We start from the raw sequence: 21561 nt of genomic DNA, 5'->3' as shown, positions 1-21561 counted from the left end.
ATGTATTACCGGATAAACGCCGGCTCCAAATTGTATTCCGTAACCAAGAGTCTACTGAATGTTGTTCAGAATAAACTCATTTATTTTGTTCAAAAAAAAAAAAAAAACATTTTTCAGATGCTCAGGCCCTCACTCATCCTGGCCATGACCCACTGCATGTGTACACAGCTTTAAGTGAGGAATCTATGGCCATACTACAATCTTCTACTCGTATGTACAACTATACAACTATAGAGTTCGTAAAGACTACTTTAATAAGAGCAAACACAGAGGCATTCAAACAATTATTCTTTATGTAAATGCAGCGGAAAGAATCTCCCTACATTTGAAAGTATCCTCCATCATGCATAATATAGATGTGGAACCCACAACTTTTGCCCTTCCGGGGCAAATGCTCCACTGAATTAGCTATCCGGGAATGACTGACTACCTGACCTCGCAGCTTTTCCTTTGCTAGTACCTCCCTGGTATTGACTTACCGTTCGTGTCCAGGTCCGGAACATGCTTATTCCAGCGACTCAGCCCTTATTTTAATGCCGGAGTCAGAATTTGTCCTAAAGACATCCGCCTTGGCTGTGGCTGAACTGTTTCTTAATACCCTTTGAGCAGTGCTGGGTCCACTGGTATACATGGGGAATGTGTGCGAAATTTGGAATGGAAGAGAGAAGTACTTGCGAGAGTTAAGCTGTAAGGGTGAGTCGTGAGACGCTGCTGCATAGCTCTGTCAGGAGAGCGTTAACCCGCTAGAGGAAAAGGATTAGGGATCGAGCATCAGTCCGAAACACAGTTTAAATCTGCCAGAAATCTTGTTAGTGAGAGCTTTTCTTTTTTTTTTTTTTGCATTACATGACGTTCCGTTTTATTTGATGCATTACTGCGTCATAGTAATCCTACTTCTATACAGGGTGTTACTAAAAGGTACGGCAAAACTTTCAGGAAACATTCCTCACACACAAAGAAAGAAAATATGTTATGTGGACATTTGTCGGAAACGCTTACTTTACATGTTAGAGCTCATTTTATTACTTCTCTTCAAATCACATTAATCATGGAATGGAAACACACAGCAACAGAACGTACCAGCGTGACTTCAAACACTTTGTTACAGGATATGTTCAAAATGTCCTCCGTTAGGGAGGATACATGCATCCACCCTACATCGCATGGAATTCCTGATGCGCTGATGCAACCCTGGAGAATGATGTATTGTATCACAGCCGTCCACAATACGAGCACGAAGAGTCTCTGCATTTGGTACCGGGGTTGTGTAGACAAGAGCTTTCAAATGCTCCCATAAATGAAAGTCAAGAGGGTTGAGGTCAGGAGAGCGTGGAGGCCATGGAATTGGTCCGCGTCTACCACTCCATCGGTCATCGAATCTGTTGTTGAGAAGCGTACGAACACTTCGACTGAAATATGCAGGAGCTCCATCGTGCATGAACCACATGTTGTGTCGTACTTGTAAAGGCACATGTTCTAGCAGCACAGGTAGAGTACCCCGCATGAAATCATGATAACGTGCTCCATTGAGCGTAGGTGGAAGAACATGGGGCCCAATCAAGACATCACCAACAATGCCTGCCCAAACGTTGACAGAAAATCTGTGTTGATGACGTGATTGCACAATTGCGTGCGGATTCTCGTCAGCCCACACATGTTGATTGTGAAAACTTACAATTTGATCACGTTGGAATGAAGCCTCATCCGTAAAGAGAACATTTGCACTGAAATGAGGATTGACACATTGTTGGATGAACCATTCGCAGAAGTGTACCCGTGGAGGCCAATCAGCTGCTGATGATGCCTGCACACGCTGTACATGGTAGGGAAACAACTGGTTCTCCCGTAGCACTCTCCATACAGTGTCGTGGTCAACGTTACCTTGCACAGCAGCAACATCTCTGACGCTGACCTTAGGGTTATCGTCAACTGCACGAAGAATTGCCTCGTCCATTGCAGGTGTCCTCGTCGTTCCAGGTCTTCCCCAGTCGCGAGTCACAGGCTGGAATGTTCCGTGCTCCCTAAGACGCCGATCAATTGCTTCGAACGTCTTCCTGTCGGGACACTTGCGTTCTGGAAATCTGTCTCGATACAAACGTACCGCGCCTCGGCTATTGGCCCGTGCTAACCCATACATCAAATGGGCATCTGCCAACTCCGCATTTGTAAACATTGCACTAACTGCAAAAACGCGTTCGTGATGAACACTAACCTGTTGATGCTACGTACTGATGTGCTTGATGCTAGTACTGTAGAGCAATGAGTCGCATGTCAACTCTAGCACCGAAGTCAACATCACCTTCCATCAATTGGGCCAACTGACGGTGAATCGTGGAAGTACAGTACATACTGACGAAACTAAAATGAGCTCTAACATGGAAATTAAGCGTTTCCGGACACATGTCCACATAACATCTTTTCTTTATTTGTGTGTGAGGAATGTTTCCTGAATGTTTGGCCGTACCTTTTTGTAACACCCTCTATAATAATAGATATTTTCCTATGGTAAAAATATGGTTCGGATTACTGTTATTATGAGTGATTAGTACATTCAGAGAGCATTTTCGTTCCTTATTCTCACTAAATATCTGTAATTTTGTCGTAACGAAAGCTTTAAAAAATATTAAATGTAAGGATTTTGTCACGTGAACGACAACTCTCTCTAATTGGCTGAAGCTCTGATGACGCAACGGGCTAGAAGTCAGATGAAGCTGTAGATGTGTTATAGGACTGCTAACGGAAGTTATTAGAGTTTTTCCGTACTTTTTCTGAAAACACGTCAGCTAATCATTAATGGCAAACGCATTTACAACTTCCAAGTACGAGTGGAAAGGAATTTAGTGAAGGCTGATAGTGGCAAACTTCCGAAGGTTGAAGGTCTCTTCGTTCTTTACAGACAACCCAGATTTTTATGTTGCGAAAATCAGAAAACTGAAAATTCCATTGCATGGCAACTGGGACAAAAGTATTATGACACAGCAGTAAGCCGCAGAACTGTCTTAAAATCTGGCGAATCTGGAACTGAATTATTTGCACAGCCAAGCTGAAAAAGTTTTTCAGGACATCTTACGAAAGCTTGCACAATAAAGCATCGAGAAAACTTTTACAACCGGAGCTAATTCTGATTATTAATTTCTGTGGTTGTTTCCAGAACTACAAAAGTCTTATATGTATCTCTTCTCAGTTTTCTAACATTAGGTGAGCGTAATAAGACACAGGGGTAGCTGGAGAGCATCATCGTGTTTGTCTTCAACAGCCTTGCACATTTACCTTTCCTGTCGTTAATTTAAACCACCGGAAAATTATAATTACAAGATGAGCAGTTGACGCTGCAGAAGCTTAAAGTACCTGTGGCTCTACTGTACATTTATGTGCCGCTGAAACACTATGATTCAAAAGTAGTTAAACATTAACAACTTAATTCGCTGGTCTTATTACATTTCCTCTTAGATTCCAAGCAATGCTTATTTTTCTCTTTGTCACATCACACAGATTTACAACAGGTTCAATGGAGACAGCTGCAAGTGGTAAATTACTGTCTTCAGCCACTTGTTTGGGAAGAATAATATGGTCGAAAATTGTTAAATGAAGTCTCAGATTCTTCAGAATTAGAGCTACATCAAGCATGAAATATAGTTTCTAGCGTCTTCCTTGTGATTCATCTGAAATTGATCAGATCTAAAATGAAGCTAATAAATGAAAATCGATATTAAAATGTAATATGATATAGAATTTAAAGCACTTACATTACCGCGTTACGAAGGAAATAAACTTTAGAAGACAGAAGCATTAAACGAAGACAACAGAAAGGAAAAAGGAAAAAGATCTTTCTGTTAAAGAGGATCGATGTTGCAAACATTGTATTAAAAGTCTAGCACACTGCCTAACACGCTTCAAGCGACAACGAGCTCATATGGTGAGTTTAATTTACATTAAAAGGATCCTTACCGAAATAAACACATACTTTAATACTTTAACCACTGTCTCATTTGGATCTCCACAAGCGAGTTGCAATCTCATTTTACGAATTTCCTCGTTCTTTGGAAGTGCAATGTGCTATTGCACGCCATGTGTAATCCATTTTCCAAAACGTAAATTCAAAAACAAGATAGCACTGTGAATGAGCTTTACGGCAGTAAGAGCGGCGTACTAGAGAGTGATGTCAGAGGCATGACATGATTCAAAAGGAGAGTTTTAGCGGGCTTTCAAATTATTTGATTCCTTTTCTTGTCATGAGCGTAAAGTGACGTAGTAAATCATTCAAGACGATTTTCAGAAAACAGTCACATATCCTATTGTATCATCAGTCGTGTTATCAATTTCTACAGTCCTTCTCTCTGTATCAGATATTGCTCTAGATCCACTCCACCAAAATCGCAGTACATAAACGAGATACCACCGTGAAATATCTCCACTATGAACCCACAATCGTGCCCACAAGCTGTACAACGAGTTTACACAACCCTCGTAATCAACTACACAGGTCCGTCTCTTAACGAATTCCCACGTATCCTAGATTCAGTCAGCAGTATGTATCTACTGGGGCTAAGTTACCAGGGACGCGAACATTTGTTGGCCATTATAATACTGACACAGAATGTGTTACGATTTGAGATAACGTGCTTTTTCAACCTTGAGTAGACAATATAGTGATGCAATGGATTGTGTCTGGAGAGAATGTAAGTAGCATTCTGACGAACAGAGTCACAATGAATATTAGTGGATATTAAAAATGAAAGACATGTCGACGATAAGTAATTTGTGAAAACGGAATGAGAGAAATAGAAGACATTACGTAGGTTGCGTTCGGATTTATAGCTGCTCAAGCGTTTAAGGTTAACAATCGTATGTGAGTTACAAGAACCAGTAAATGTTCTCTAACACATTTCTTTGAAGCTTCGGTAATTTTCATACGGAAACGGCCACATGGCACCAACTATAGTGGAAACAGTATTGTAAATGTAATGACGAGCATGAGAGTGGCCTTGTGTTGTAATTTTTGTCCAGTAAACATTGACCATAATTACAGGTGCCGTTCATCAGAATTACTGAATATAAAACATGTAAATCCAAGTTTCTATTCAACTGCTGTGAAGAATAATCAGACGGTGCTGAAATGGAAACAGGAACTTCTTAGAACTAGGAATTTGGTCAGAGCACAACTAAACTGTGCCTGGTAACTAACAAATTGAATGTGAAATTAGTCTCCAGTTGTGAACAGTTTGTTGCTAACCACCAGATGCTCGTCCGAACATTAGGGATTCGGTCATTCAATGATGTTTTAGACCCAATCGAAGTTTCTATCTTTCATGACCACATTAATGCAGCAGAGACAATCAGTGAATATTGTATGTAACAACGTAAGGTAAAAAACGAATTAATAAAGTAAAGGAGACATTAGAGCAGCGCTCACGAAATTGCGGCCAGCGGGTCGATGCCGCCCGAATCGTGCATCGTGTGGCCCGCGGTTCTGAACCATAATTCATAGTAATGTACCTCTAGGAACCAATGTTTAAGAGCATAGTAATAAAAATAGCCACGGCAATAGCAATTTTAGTTGATGTTTAGCTGAGTAAAGTTGGCAGCTTGCCTCAGAGTCAGAGGAGTAAATAGAACAACCATTGCGGGGTTAAAAGATGTGAGAGGGGGAATGCTTTATTGTTTGTCTCTCAGAACTGAAAATTCACGGGCGTACGCGTCTTGTTCCGGTCAACTGTTGTAGTATAAATTTCAAAAGGAAGTAACAGGGATTGGTGGCTACGGACGGTCATATTCTAATGCGGTAGATACTTGCAGCAACGAATATCAACTTACATTAAGGCTGTCGTAAAGCAATAAGTAGAAGAAAAATGACGTTCAAAACACTCAGTAAAGGTTTGTTATCGTGACTCATATTGCATAATGCATTTTAATATATGTGCAATTGCATGCTTGCAATAATTTAGGGTATTTGGGCGAGTCACTATAAACAACTAAAGCAACTAAACTGTCGAGATTTCGACGGCCGACAAAAATTGCTGTTATTAATCAGTTAATCATCCATAGCCACAGGAAATGTTCCAATTGGTGCTGTCTTTGAAAGGCAAGTACTAGGAGCAAGTACATATCCCGTTCTATTGGGGTTTTATAATATATTTACCTATGTTACCAATTAATAATAATATCAGTACATACGTGGGAACATGTGCGGCTCCAAAGCTCTTGGTTCTTAAACAAAAAGTTTGACGACCGCATTGCATTAGAGGTATTATTCCTCAGGATAATGATGTAGCCAAACAGCAGAATTAATTTTCACTATCCCGCTGTTCAGATCGATCATGAAGCCACTTTAGAAAGGTGGCTTTACACGTGCTGATTTTTGAACACTATATGCTGAGGTGACAAAAGCCATGGTAGACCTCCTAATATCGTGTCGGACCATCTTTTGCCCGTCGCAGTGCAGCAACACGACATGGCCTAAGTGTTCAATGGGATTCATGACGAGTGATCTGGGTGGCCAAATCATTCGCTCGAATTGTCCAGAATATTCTTCCAACCATCGCGAACAATTGTGGAACGGTGACAATTCCATCGTTGTGTGGGAACATGAAGTCCACGAATGGCTGAAAATAGTCTCCAAGTATCCCAACACAACCATTTTCAGTCGATGATCGTTTCTCTTGGACCAGAAATGGGAATGAGGGTATGGCATCTTGGGCAGGCGGCCCCTAATCGGGGAAATTTGGCCGGCAAGTGTAATTCTTATGTCATTCGACGCCACATTGGGCGACTCGCGTGCCAATGATGAGGATGAAACGACGATGAGGACAACACATAACATCCAGTCCACGAGCGGAGAAAAATCTCCATCCCGGCCGGGAATCGAACCCGGGCCCTCTTGCATGGGAGGCGAGCACATTACCATCCTTTTGGGGGGAGGGGGGGGACTCGTTTTTGTTCGTTGTATCTGCTCGGTGCGGACGTTGCAAGACACCCGTTTCAGTTCGTCGTTGATCCATTAACTCAGTTTTTTTTTTATTACGGGGGGCATCTAACCCTCTGACCGAACACGCTGAGTTACCGTGCCGGCTTCCTGCTAAGCAGGCGAACACTTGGACCAGAGAACCCAGTCCATTCCATGTAAACACAGCCTAAACTGTTATGGAGCCACAACTATCTTGCACAGTGCCTTATTCACAAGTTGGGTCCAAGGTTTCGTAGGGTGTACTCGACACTATAATCCTACCATTAATTCTCACCAACGGAAATTTGGACTTATCTGACCAGCCCACTGCTTTCCAGTCGTCTAGACTCCAGACGATATGGTCGAGAGCTCAGGAGAGGTTCTGTTACCAAAATCACTCGCGTCCGTCATCTATTTCCATAACCCATTAACGCCAAATTTCGCCGCACTGTTCTAACCGACATGTTCGTCGTACGTCCCACAATGATTTCTGCCGTTATTTTACGCAATGCTGCTTTTCTATTAGCAGTGGAAATTCCACGCTCTTGCCGTTGCTATTTGTCATTAAGTGAAGGCCGTCGACTGCATTCCTCATGGTGAGAGTTAATGCCTGAAATTTGGTATTCTCGCCACATTCCTGACACTGTGGCACTCAGAGTATTGAACTCCCTAACGATTTCCGAAGTGGAATGTCCCCTGCTTCTAGCTCGAAATATTATTCCGCGTTCATAGTCTGTCAATTCCTGTCGTGCGGTCGTAATCACGCCGTAAACCTTTTCACATGAATCATCTGAGTACAAATGAAATCTCCGTCAGTGCACTGCCCTTTTATGCCTCGTGTAAGTGATACTACCGCCATGCGTGTATGAACGTATCGCTATCCCATGACTTCTGTCACCTCAGTGTGAACTAATAAATGTAAACTGACTGACTTAGCAGGGCAAACAGAGCGTTCGCATGCAGTAAAGGACGAAAACCAAAGACACTGTACTGTGTAAGAAGTGCCGAATCATTCAAACTGAATTAAATTCCTCAAGTTCAATAACGTCCTTTGAAGACTGTATACAATAAGAAATTTACATGGCTAAAAGTGCAGCCACTGGTAACTGTATGAGCACTCACTCTTAAACACATTTCTAAGTCGCGAAGTGTTATGCAATACTCCAGTCACAAATTGGTTCAGCTCACTGGCCGTGCAAACTTTAACAAACAACCTTACCCACAAGGACCCCAACACCAAATGGCCGTGAAATGTGCTCTGCCACCTGCTTAACAGCTAGATCATGTGACCAACTACTAGAGTCATATAAACAACTTACAACTAGACCACCATTATTATATCATATTTGTATTTTACATCCTATACACATTTCAGACACACATTACGTACATTTTTAGATAATTTGCTATTTAATATCATATTATTACAACCTAAACATTACACAGTGGCTTGATACTTCATAAATAGAACAGAAAAAAGCTAGACATGGACATGTATTTACTCGTCTTGCCGTTTCAGAAATACTGTCCTCAAACTGACAATTTTTGAACATTAACTTACTGAGTTCTCATTAAATAAGCATTAACAAATTTTGATAAGAGGACGGGTCATTCATGCTGATGTTGATGTATAGTGTATATGTGCAGGACTCTGTTTTCACAGTACCGTTCGGAGTATTCATAGATTTTGATAACAACTCTTGTATTTGTTCTACAATAAATTAAATGTGGTAATTTTGTAGTTGACTGGAAGATCTATCCAACTGCGTTTTGTAAGCAAACGTAGAGTGTCTGCAACGTTAGTTGTTGATTTCATAAACAATTTCATACTTTATAAATTTTATACTTCATAAACTGGACAACAATTTTTTATTACATAATTCGGTCAATTATGGACCGGTTTTTATCTTCACAGTGCTTATTCATTCACTGTCCAATGGTCTGCCTATGTTCATTTGACATCAATCTCCTAGGCTGTGTTGCTTATTGTTAGACAGAAAATGTTACAGTATACATCAGCATCCTAAAATTTCCCCCGTCTTGTTTGGTGTCTTATGTGAAGTTAAATTTTTTTTCAATACTTTCTTGTCTCCTCCAATCATCCCACGGCGTTTTTTTTTTTTTTTAAATTGGGAATTGAAAGTAAAAATTTTCTTCGTTAGCCTACTGTCATTCATTATGTAAATGTGACTGTACAACTTTAATATCCTCTTTATAATTGTGTCTGTGTTTTTGTGTTTCTGTACATATCCTCGTTTCTTCTCCTTATCCAGACGTTATCTTTGTTCTTTCGTGGTTCTAAAATCTTTCTGTATTCCTTTATTTCTTTTTCAGTTCTTCTTGTTCATTTCTTCTATTCATTTTAGTCATTCATATCCGTAAAGTGCTTTCAGGTTAACTATCGTCACATAGTGTTTAATTTTAGCATGGAATGTTACTGATCTTTTATTATGTCAGTTTTTGGTGTGTTTGCATGCTAGCTCCATTTCTTTCCATTTTTCTTTACTTGTGGTGTTATTTATTCCATTTTGTTGTACCAGTTCTCCGATATACTCTCTTGATATTTCCGTATCGAGTTTGATGACAGTTTTAGTGAATTCGTCTTTTCATTGTGATTTCATCGCAGTCATCAGATTTTCTAGAGCACATTTAAATGCAGTTTTGTATTTTTAGTCAGTGTTAGAAGCTTTAGTTTTAGCAGACTCAGGCCCTGCCCACACTGCTTAGCGTCCATTACTCTGCCGCGCCACAGTTGACCGCAACCGCCACAGTATCTCCGAGTGGCGAGCATGCGGCTTCCGACTCCCCCCCCCCTCCCCCCCGCCTGCAGACGGCTACCCCTCTTCATTTCGCTGCACCCGGTTACCCATCTGGTCCGGCCACTTCATGGCAAACTGCCAGCCTCAGACGCTCAACCAAACCCGCCAATTTAGAATACTTCGCATAGTTACAACAGGTTGTAAGTGGTCTGTTGTGCTAAGAACAGACTAAGTAACAGGATCACCTAGATTAAACCCTGGTTTATTGTAGCTATGCCATACAAGTTTTCATGACTGAATTATAAATATTGTAACGAAGTCTGTCTTATTACATAAGAAGCAACCACAGTAGCACATACTTACACTAAAACGTATAAATGAAATTGGCAGTCTCAGCTTATATGACTGAATATCAAACAGTGGGAAAATCACTCATAAAGCCCTATTAAAATTACAGTGAAATGGATCCCTGTGAAAGTAATCACCACAATTTAATCTGAGAATGGTGTTTCGGTGATACAGTCTAACCAGAGCGACAAAAATACTATCTACATTTCTGTGTTTAACGATCGACTCGTATTATGCAATGTCCTTCACACATGTATATGTGTCTGAAAGACACTCCTTAAACCCATATCAGTAGGAAATACAAAACTTGACGTAATTTTGTGCCAGACCGGGACTAGAACCCAGATTAACCGGTTTACGCGGGGGGTTGGCTTAAGAGCTTCGGCTATCCGAACCCGCTGCATGGTCGAATGGTTGTGGCTGTGCCCTCCTGTAATATTTTGTGGTTCAAGTGGTTCAAATGGCTCTGAGCACTATGGGACTTAACATCTATGGTCATCAGTCTCCTAGAACTTAGAACTACTTAAACCGAACTAACCTAAGGACAGCACACACATCCATGCCCGAGGTAGGATTCGAACCTGCGACAGTAGCAGCAGCGCCGTTCCGGAATGAAGAGCTTAGAAACGCTCGGCCACAGCGGTCGGCCCCAAGTTCGAGTATTGGTTCGGCACATCGTTTTAACCTGCCAGAAAGTTTCAAATTTGTGACCGCTAATAGCCATAGAAATATGCAAGGAAGTGGAGGCTTACAAGAATCGCTGCACGTGACCCACCGTATCTTCAGATCACTTTGCTGTGCGCCTAAGGACATTTTTTATATCTTCGTATTAAGATTACCTGTGCCGAAATTTCTCCTCAAGATTAACCGGCGTGAAGCCATCACACCATTGCTAGTGAAGCAATATTTAGGATATTCAGCCCAGTGGTCAATTGTGTTACTCACCAACGACGTACAAGGATAACAGACTTCCTCAGTTATAACCTAACTCATAAATTCTTTTATGGCAGTACACCTCGTCACATCTTAAAAACGAGCTCCACACGTGCATTTTCAACTCAAACCATGAAACATAAAACATCACAAGTTGGTATTATCCACCGTTCCCGAGGTACCGTTGCAAACTAAAAGTCGCTGCTATCACATACCAACGAAGATATTTGTTTAAAGCCCGCTCCTCAACAGCAACGATACTACTGACTGTATTAAAATGTTTGAGAAATCCCTTTCTGGACCTAGCCCGCTCTAACTACCTCTACGCTGTAATCTGAACGGAAATAGCACGCAAAAATCGTATGTCACTAGGTAACATATATCTATGCCTGCCATCGCTGGATATCGCTCTACAGGAAAAAGAAAATCAAAGGCTGTCATTTATTGTAAGAAAAAATCATATTTTGCTACTTGGCAGTAGCAAACTTAATGTTCGACAATCCGCGCAAGCTACTGAAAGGTAGTATTCATTGTGGGTAAGTATAAAAAAAACTTGTTTCAATATTTGTCACTTATCATTATGATATACTGAATTTTTGTATAGTGTTTTTGTAGAGGCAGTTCACTACCGGCATCAGACGTAATTTATCCATGATAATTTTATTGTTTGATCGTGATTTGAATGCTCTTTATCTTCATTTTTGTAATCTGTAGCAACTCTTCCTATTTTTTTTTTATTTCGCCCGTGGCTCCAGATATGTTTCTTAAGGCATCCACGTTTGAGGCTAGGGTAAGAATCGAAAGTCAAGTGCCAAGTACACCCAGCGAATGATAGTGTGCTAAAAGTTAGTACTTCACTTAAAGCCAAAATATTTGACAGTTGGACTGTTTAAATTATGTTTCTTGTGTTTGCTGTGTGTAGTAAGCATTTTGTAAAGGAATATTGGTAGTGACTGAGCACTACCAGTCGGAAAACTAGCCATATTTCGCTGTATTTCGCTCTTCGAGGATCCATAGCAGTATCATATAAAATGAGAAAGATTTTTGTAAAAACGTCCATAACGGCACTGAGGATATTCTACAGAAGTACAGAGACTTTGAATGTGGCTAAGGACTTTAAAATGACAGAAAACAGTTTGTGCGAAGTGAACTAACACAAATGGCTGGGAGAAAAAGGAATGTTGAGGCAATAAGAGAAAAGACGAGCTCAGTCTCTTGTTTTGACAAGTGACACGCACACACACACACACACACACACACACACACACACACACAAACTAGAAGAATGTATCGACAGACGCAAGGATTACACGCTACAAAGTAATGGCAAGGAATGCAGTACTATACACGGCTGTTTGTCGCTAAGAAGATATATTGAAGAACGGATAGAAAAATAACGGAAAAACATATGGAAGTAAATAATTGGCACAAAATGAGAGGGTGCGAGATGGATGCGAAGAGCTAGGGAAGAGCTGTACCGAAACATGAGCACAAGATCGGAAGAATACAGGCTGGAAAGGCTAAAGTTTTCCGGAGAGGCTATGAGGATGAATATGTGTATAATGAGAAAAAGAGTTTGGGAAGCTTTGGGGAGGAAAAGAGGCAAGATGGAAACCAAATGGACTGTAGAACTCACAAAGGACGACTCTAGATTGAAGAATCGGGTGGAAGAGAAAGAAAATTACAGAAATAGTTACACACTGAGCAGTACCTCAGAAGTAACGAAAGAGAAGGATACAAGAAAGTGATGGAGTCATCAAGGGAGCAGATAAGTGAAGTGTGCAAATCACGAAAAATGGACGAGGAGTAGAAAAGAAAGGATAAAGAGTTTGGCGGTGGGGGTGGGACGAGCGCAGAAGAATAATATTCAATCGATGAAGAGGCTATCTATGGTCTTACCGAGACAGTAATGGAATAAGAAAAGACGAAGAATAGTGACTGAGTATCTGAAATCCACAGAAACTAAATGAATGTGTGACAAGGGTGAAATCAGCGAAGATACAACGGCATGAAATTATGCAAGTGGAAACTGCTAAGGAATCTGAATTTGCAATGCGACGTTGACGTTGAGGACACATCCATCATTTGCCTAAAAAAGCGTGGGAAACCAACAAAACCGTACGAAGGACGAGCGCTGTACCAGCCGTGGTAAAGCCGTTGCAGGAATTTGATCAGGGTGTGGTTCACCGACCTGTTTTGCAGCTAGTGTATAGTACGTTAAAGCTATACCAGCAGGTATATAGTTCCATGGAGCAGTTATACTACGGAAAATTTTATTGGCATATTTCATGTTTTCTTCGATTCTTGAAGCCTATGAATTTGTTTGAATGTTCGAACAAGGAACGCTGTTGTTGAATATTGCGCGACTGAGACTAGCGCAACTTTGACATGTTTGCTAGTAGTACAGTACCCGTTGCTCGCTTCAAAGCAGTCCCGTTTCACCGACATTGAGATTTCGGCACAACACACAGCACGAAGCCTACGGACCAAATGCGACTGCGTAGCTTTACTACCGACCCATTACTTTAGGGTCTCGTAAAAGACAAGACCAGATTCGTCTCTATCTGATGCTGCAGGGGCAGACAGAGTGAACTGGAATCTTTTCCTGAGGCCGATTTAACTGTCTAGAGTTGAGCGAGATGGCGAAAGACACGAAACAAAACCGCTAGCTGTGAGCAGTATTACCATAATTATTATCGAGAGAAATAATTGGAATTGTCGTAATACTGGAGCTCAGTGGCTATTGTTTGGGAACTTAACGAATCGACAATGCTAAGGGAAGCGACAGACAGGACATTTCCTGCTTTGTAAGTTGGGAAAATATTTTAATGATTCAATAATATTGAGATACTGTTCACCCATGCGTATATAATCTTACAATACATAATGCGTATTACATCTTGAGGGAACGTCTTGGATAGTGAGGTGAGCCGACCGGTGTGGCCGAGCGGTTCTAGGTGCTGCAGTCTGGAACCGCGCGACCGCACGGTCGCAGGTTCGAATCCTGCCTCGGGCATGGATGTGTGTGATGTCCTTGGGTTAGTTGGGTTTAAGTAGTTCTAAGTTCTAGGGGACTGATGACCGCAGATGTTAAGTCCCATAGTGCTCAGACCCATTTGAACCATAGTGAGGTGAGGCTGTCCGATGATGAATGTGTAGTGCATATTGCCGCAATGATGCCGTATGTTTCTACTAAACAAGTAACAAGAAAAGAAATAGTAATTGTTCGTGACAGTAGATGGTATATATGTGTCCTCTCTGACGCAGCATAAAATATAGTCTGAACGACTGCCCACAAAATCAAAGAAGCGATAACTCTGTTCATGAACAAAGCAAACATGAATTATAATTTCGTGGGGCTTTAAAAAGAAACAGTGTAATTTAATACCTCCATATTTGTAGGGTTAATTTTTATTTCCTTCTGAGATTGCGTTATGAAAATAATATAGCAGGGTTATATTTTTGGAATCCACCAAAGAACACACGTGAAAACTTCTTTAAGCACAAATATTGAACACCTCTCTCTACCTGGTTTAAGTTAATTGACTGTCAATAGCCTTCTTCTTTAAAGGTTGAGAGAAGTTGTGAATTTCTTGAGGGAAGTCGATTTCCATCGTAAACTGTTTTTCATTTTGAAATGAGCACTTCATTTCATAATTGACCAATTTGCAAATTTCATCTCCTTTTAGGTTGATAATGCCCAAGATGGCTCTAAATGCTGAACTTGAAACAAAGTGTCTGTTATAAAATAAAGAAGAGGATAATACGAACCGATCATTATCAAACGTGTGATATGATCCCACTCTTGAAACGCGGTACAGCGCTAAGAAATGCTGCACAGGAACGATTCCTCCTGAACTGGATTTTCTGAGTAAGAGGATGCCATCAGGATGCAGAAAAACTGCATTACAGACACATAATCTGTATGCACAAGACGTGTAGCCTGTAACTGAAAAGGTGTCATGATGATTTTTCCATTGGCAAAGGGGTGGTAACCACGAGAAAAAGATTCAATAACCAACGAAAGGATAACGTTCGAGGAGTCTTGGCATGGAATTTAAGATGCTTGAACGCGGTAGGGAAACTAGAAAATCTGGAAAGGGAGGAGGAGGAGATTAGTGTTTAACGTCCCGTCGACAACGAGGTCATTAGAGACGGAGCCAAACTCTGGTGAGGGAAGGATGGGGAAGGAAATCGGCCGTGCCCTTTCAAAGGAACCATCCCGGCATTAGCCTGAAGCGATTTAGGGAAATCACGGAAAACCTAAATCAGGACGGCCGGAGACGGGATTGAACCGTCGTCCTCCCGAATGCGAGTCCAGTGTGCTAACCACTGCGCCCCCTGGCTCGGTCTGGAAAGGGAAATTCAGAGGCTCAATCTAGATACAGTAGGGGTAAGTGAAGTGCAATGGTTGGAGACAAGGATTTCTGGCCATACGAGGGTTATACTAACGCAGCAGAAAATTGTATAAAGGGAGTGTGATTAGTTATGAATAAGAAGGCAGGACAGAGAGTTTATTGCTGTGAACAGTTCAGTGACAGGGTTGTTCTTATCGGAATCGACAGCAAACCAATACCGGCAGCGAAAGCTAAGGTATACACTTGACGTCGCAAGCTGGAGACGAAGAGGTAGAGAAAGTATATGGGGATATTGAGAGGGTAATGCGGTATGTAAAGGAAGATGAAAATCTAACAGTCGTGGTGGACTGAAATGTACTCCCAGGAGAAACAGTACAAGGAAAGGTTACAGGAGAACGTGGGGTTAGGACAAGGAATGAGATAGGAGAAAGGCTAATTAAGTTCTGTAATAAATTTCGGCCGGTAACAGCGAATACTTTGCTGAAGAATCTCAAGAAGAAGAGGTAAACTTGGAAATCGCCGGTGATACGGGAAGATTTTAGTTAGATTACATCATGGTCAGAGAGAGATTCCGAAACCAGATAATGGACGGTAAGGCGTACCCAGGAGCAGATACAGACTCATACCGCAATGTGCTGGTGACGAAGAGTAGGCTGACGTGTGAGACATTAGTAAGGAAGAATATATACGCAAAGAATTGGGATACGGAAGAACTAAGGAATGACCAGATACACTTGAAGTTCTCTAAGGCAATTGATACAGGAATAAGGAATAGCCCAGTAGAGGAATGAACATCTCTAAAAAGGGCAATCATAGAAGTTGGAAAGAAAATTATTGTAACAAAAAAGGTAACTGTTGAAGTATTCATGGGTAGCAAGAGAAATACTTCAGTTGATTGAATAACGAATGACGTACAATAACGTTCAGGGAAATTCAGGAATATAGAGATGGAAGTCGTTGAGGAATGAAATAAATAGGATGTTCATGGAAGCTAAGACGAAATGGCTCCATGAAAAATCTTAAGAAATCGAAAAAGAAATTGTTGTAAGAATGACTGAATCAGTACATAGGAGAGTCAAAATAATCTTCGGAGAAATTATAGGCAAGAGTGGTAACATAAGAGTGCAACATGAATTCCACTGTTAAATGCAGAGGGGAGAGCGTGTAGTCGTAAATGGTACATTTAAAGGCTCTGTGAAGAGTATATTGAAGGCTTGTATGGTGGCGAAGATTTGTCTGACGTAATACAAGGATAAAAAGGAGTCGATTTAGAAGAGATAGAGGATGCAGGATTAGAATCAAAATACAAAAGAGCTTTGGAGGGTCTAAGATCAAATAAGGCAGAAGGGATTGATGAAATACCATCACAGGGGAAAGTGGCAACAAAAGGACTACTCGCGTTGTGTGTAGAATGTTTGTGTCTGGCGACATACCATATCAGACTTTCGGAAAAATATCATCCACAAAATTCCGAGGACTGCAAGAGATGGAAGTGCGACAACTATAGCACAATCAGCTTAACAGCTCATTCATCCTAGTTGCTGACAAAAATAATATAGAGAAGAGTGAAAAAGAAAATTGAGGATGTGTTTGATGACGATCAGTTTGGCTTTAAGAGACGCAGTTATAACGTTGAGATTGATAATGGAGGCAATACTAAAGAAAAATCATGACACATTCATGGGATTTGTCGACCTGGAAAAAGCGTTTGACAATGTAAAGTGATGCAAGAATTTCGAAATTCTGAGAAAAATTGGGGTAAGCAATGGGGAGAGACGGATAATATACAGTATGTACAAGAACCAAACGGGAAGAATAAGAGTGGACGACCAAGAAAGAGGTGCACTGATTCAAATGGGTGTAGGACAGGGATGTAATATTTCGCCCCTATTGTTCAATCTGTACATCGAACTGATGGAAATAAACTAAAGGTTCAGCTGTGGAATAAAAATGCATGGGTGAAAAGTATCAGTGATAAAATTCGCTGATGACATTGCTATCCCGAATGACAGTGAAGATAAATTACAAGATCTGAATTGAATGAAGAGTCTGATGAGTACATAATATGGACTGAGGGTCAACTGAAAAACGACGAAAGCAATGAGAAGCAGTAGAAATGTGAACAGCGAGAAACGTAACATTAGGATTGATGGTCACGAAGTAGATGAAGTTAAGGAATTCTACTAAATAGGCAACAAAATAACCAGCGACGAACGTCAAAAGTAGAATAGCACTGGCAATAAGGGCAATCCTGGTCAAGAGATGTCTATTAGTATCAAACATAAGCCTTAATTTGAAGAAGATTCTACGTTTCGAGAACAGCATAGTATGGTAGTGAAACATGGAATGTGGGAAAACAGAAACAGAAGAGTATCCAAGCATTTGAGTCTTGGTGCTACAGACGAATGTTGGAAATTACGTGGACTGATTAGGTGAGAAATGATGAGGATCTGCTCAGACTCGGAGAGGAAAGAAATATGTGGAATATCTCAGACCTAGCATTTTCACACATATGCAAATGTACTCACATATTATTTCTCGACAGACAGATATTCATGGTGATTTAAATACGTGCAAATAGTGGAGTAAGAAAAGATGTATTTTCTTGAAGTCTGATGACCTTAGCAGTTAAGTCCCATAAGATTTCACACACATTTGAAAATAGAAAAAATTTCTTGAAGATCATGACATAACATATTTATAAATTAGAAATTAAATTTCTTGTCGTAGTCCATGTAGCGTATTGGTGAAAGTTAACCCCGTGCAATTGAAAAATTCCACCTTATTCTTGCATAATACTGCTGAACGGTCATTGATTCAAATACTGATGATTATTAATCTGAAACTGTAGTAGGTAACGTTTATCATTAAAGGCCCATTCTTCATAAGAGCATTATACCTGGTTTCGCAACGGTGTTGTTTTATAAGCTCGGGAGCGTTTTGGAAATGTTCATTTAAGTGCTGTGGAAGGAGCTGCAAGAGAGTCGTTGTGCATCAAGGAGCGCTTGACTATTAAAATTTCTATTGCGTCTTTTCAGTAAGCCAGGTCATATAGTTTTTGTTTTCACGTATTTATATATCGTGAAGTGACTACGATGGGAAAATATAATAAATTTGAGCTAATACAGTCAGAACAGTGGCAGGGAACTGAAAGTCCGAGCACAAGTTGCATTGCGTCCGGAGTTCCAATGATGATGTTTCTTGATGACGTTATGCAATGTTGCCATAGTTCACCTCTACTCCACCTCTGATGTCACAGAGCACATATCTCAATTGCCGTATCTATAAACTACAAAGAAATTAAAAAATGGCGTGAAATTCTAAAGCAAACTTATCTTAAATACAGAATCCAAGATGGTGGAACTGAACACATCCTGCAAGGCAGAGGCAATCCTAGATGCCAGGTCTATCCCAGGTTTCCATGGCAATAATCCAAGATGAGTCAGAAATCAAGATGGCCACTTGTTAAATGCAAGACTGTATACATAGCCCAATTCTCCTAAGTATGGAAATCGGCGTGGTGGATATGAATACACCCTTTTGATGCCCAAGGCCACTTCTGTTAAGTATGAAATGACAGGAAATTAAAAAAATTTCAAGACGATGGAAGAAGAAACACAAAGATGGTAGACCTGGGCACAACCTGCATTGTTGCCACGTCACTTCTGCTATGTATAGACTCCAATATGGGGACATGTGTACAGGATGGACGTATCTCAGAATACTTACGCTATGTTTAGATCCCAACATGGCCACTCGTCAAATCCAAGTTAGTGGACCTAAACATGGCCCGCTTTGCTGTCATCCCACTTGTGCAATTTAAACTATCGCACCAAGGAGAGCGCCCATACCCTGAAGGCTTTACACACCACCCACATGCCAATCTGCGCTGACTGTCGCAGAGTCCTGGATTTCTGACAAAGTTGTTTTGTCATGTTTGCTGTAGTATGCAAATTTTACTAAAAAGAAACTGAGTCGTCAATAGACTACAATGTCTGCTTATGTGCTGATGCAAGATTACTATGATCGTGGGCGGAATGTGTCTGACAGCAGCTGCAGGGATGATCATGCTGTGCAGGAAATTACAGAGATTTCTGCGGAGCTGTCGAAACACCCCCACAACTTGCGTGACACTATCCGATGTCATACAGCGTGTCAGCTACCACACCACCTCATAAAAAACGAAATGCACACCGTATTCGCAGGATGACTAATGTTAACACATAGCAGTTACATAAGTAAGACTATGCAAATGCCAGGTTTCCTGGCTGTCACACCTCCTTTGCATTTAGTATCTCCGACTGGTGGGTTGTTTGAACCCTGGTAGGCTTAATAGATGATCTCTTAGGTTTTTTGCTAGGTACTTCTTTGTTTCTTGCTCTTTTCGTGTGTGTACTGTTTCTGACTTCGTCCTCCTATTGTTTCTATTCCTGTTAGAAACTCATGAGTGCATTTTCTAGCGATCCAAGTCCTCGTTGGTCCGACCAGTTTGATTGACGAGTGAGAGTTCTGAGACCCACTAATTGTGGCTTTTGTTCCCAGCAAGTCTGCACAGTCTCTCAATAACTGTCATTTCTCCGTTACTTCGTTTAGATATTTTGTAGGAAAGGTCGATATACACGAAATAGGCGTCATAGTGCGTTGTTTCGTACTTGTTGCAGTTTTAAGTGTATGCTGGCTATATTTCCACATACACAGCACGTATAGTCCATAATGTGACGTATACACATCACGTACATGCGCAGTCCACTATTGGTGGGTAATGTTGATGGTTCTTTAATAGCAGGATAAGTACCCTCCAACTTTGTTATGCTTTTCCCCATACTTCTTTAATACGAAGTCTTCACGTGAGTCTTCTGTCAGTGGTTAACATAGGTACTTTGCTGATGTAGTCCACTGTATGTCTTCTCTGAAGGTCTCGACCATGATAAGGTTTGGTAGTGGCCTCTATGTTGTTATGAGGGTTTGGCCATACCTGGCTTTAAAGCCAATGTGCTTCTTTGTAGCCTATTTCTGTAGCTGAGTTCATGCTTCTTGAAGTTTTATAAATCGTATTTCAGATCACCTGCTTCTAGAGAAGATCACTGTCTCGTCTGAAAAGAAAGGTATGTGGATCCTAGGTTTCTTCAGGAGATATGCAGTTCAGATGCTGCTTACAACAGGTGCCAGCAGGGAACCCTGTGGTACCCCAGCTCGCACCGGACTTTCAGTGGAGACAGAGCCCTCAGGCATACTTGTAAGGTGTGTCTTTATAGGTAATTGGCCATCAGTCGGACGAAAGCTCCTACAAGATGGTACCGCAATATTCCCTCTGGAGGAATACTAGTACGGCGTCCTCTGTTACTTTTAGCAGCTGATGTGTGGTTGAGTGTCTAGCCACAGTACAGAACTGTACTGGAGGCAGTGTGTTGAGCTCTTCCAGTTGACTGTAGTTTTTGGGAACCGACTTCTCTTCTACAGGTTCAGCTGTGGTATACTTACTGTTTTCTTCCGTGCTGAAAGACAGATCTTCCTATGACGTTGAAAAATTTTAAGTTGTAGCTGGTTTTGCGAGCTCTATCATCGCTCTTAGATCGTGTCCCAGAGACTTCTTAGCTGGTAGACACATTAGACCTATCCGTATCTCCACTCACAGGACAGAGTTGTCTCAGATTATGTTCATCAGCGTTTCTTATTCAGTTGTTACGCCACTGCTCAACTCCTGTAATGTGCTGCTCATCTCTCGGTTGTACAATGGGCAGGAAATCGGCATGTGTTTGTTGTATACGTGTGTTCTGATTTTACGAACGCTCAGTGCGAGGTTATCAACGCCCTGGAAATTAGCTTCAGATACGTTTGCTCGACGTTTGCTTTTCGATATATGGATGTTTTCACCATAGCTACAACAGGCAGTAGTTACGGTTTTCTTTCCAAGAAAGCTCGGACTATTTGGCATACTTCTTCATTGGGCTCCACTGTGGATACGTTTTCGGCTCATCGTTGATAGCGGTATTCCTGCACGTGTGCTTTGATTTGCCATAGTAGCTCAATTACTAGTATTCATTTTTGTTCGGCTTCATTGACATCTGTGGTGTCATTGAAGTCAAAATCTCCTAGCCGGCGTGTCGCTTGTTGTATACAGGGTGAGTCACCTAACGTTACCGCTGGATATATTTCGTAAACCACATCAAATACTGACGAACCGATTCCACGGACCGAACGTGAGGAGAGGGGCTAGTGT

The sequence above is a fragment of the Schistocerca americana genome, chromosome 5, assembly GCF_021461395.2.
Source record: "Schistocerca americana isolate TAMUIC-IGC-003095 chromosome 5, iqSchAmer2.1, whole genome shotgun sequence".
Taxonomy (NCBI): domain Eukaryota; kingdom Metazoa; phylum Arthropoda; class Insecta; order Orthoptera; family Acrididae; genus Schistocerca; species Schistocerca americana.
The sequence above is the reverse complement of the archived record's forward strand: the minus strand, read 5'-3'. Positions refer to the sequence as shown.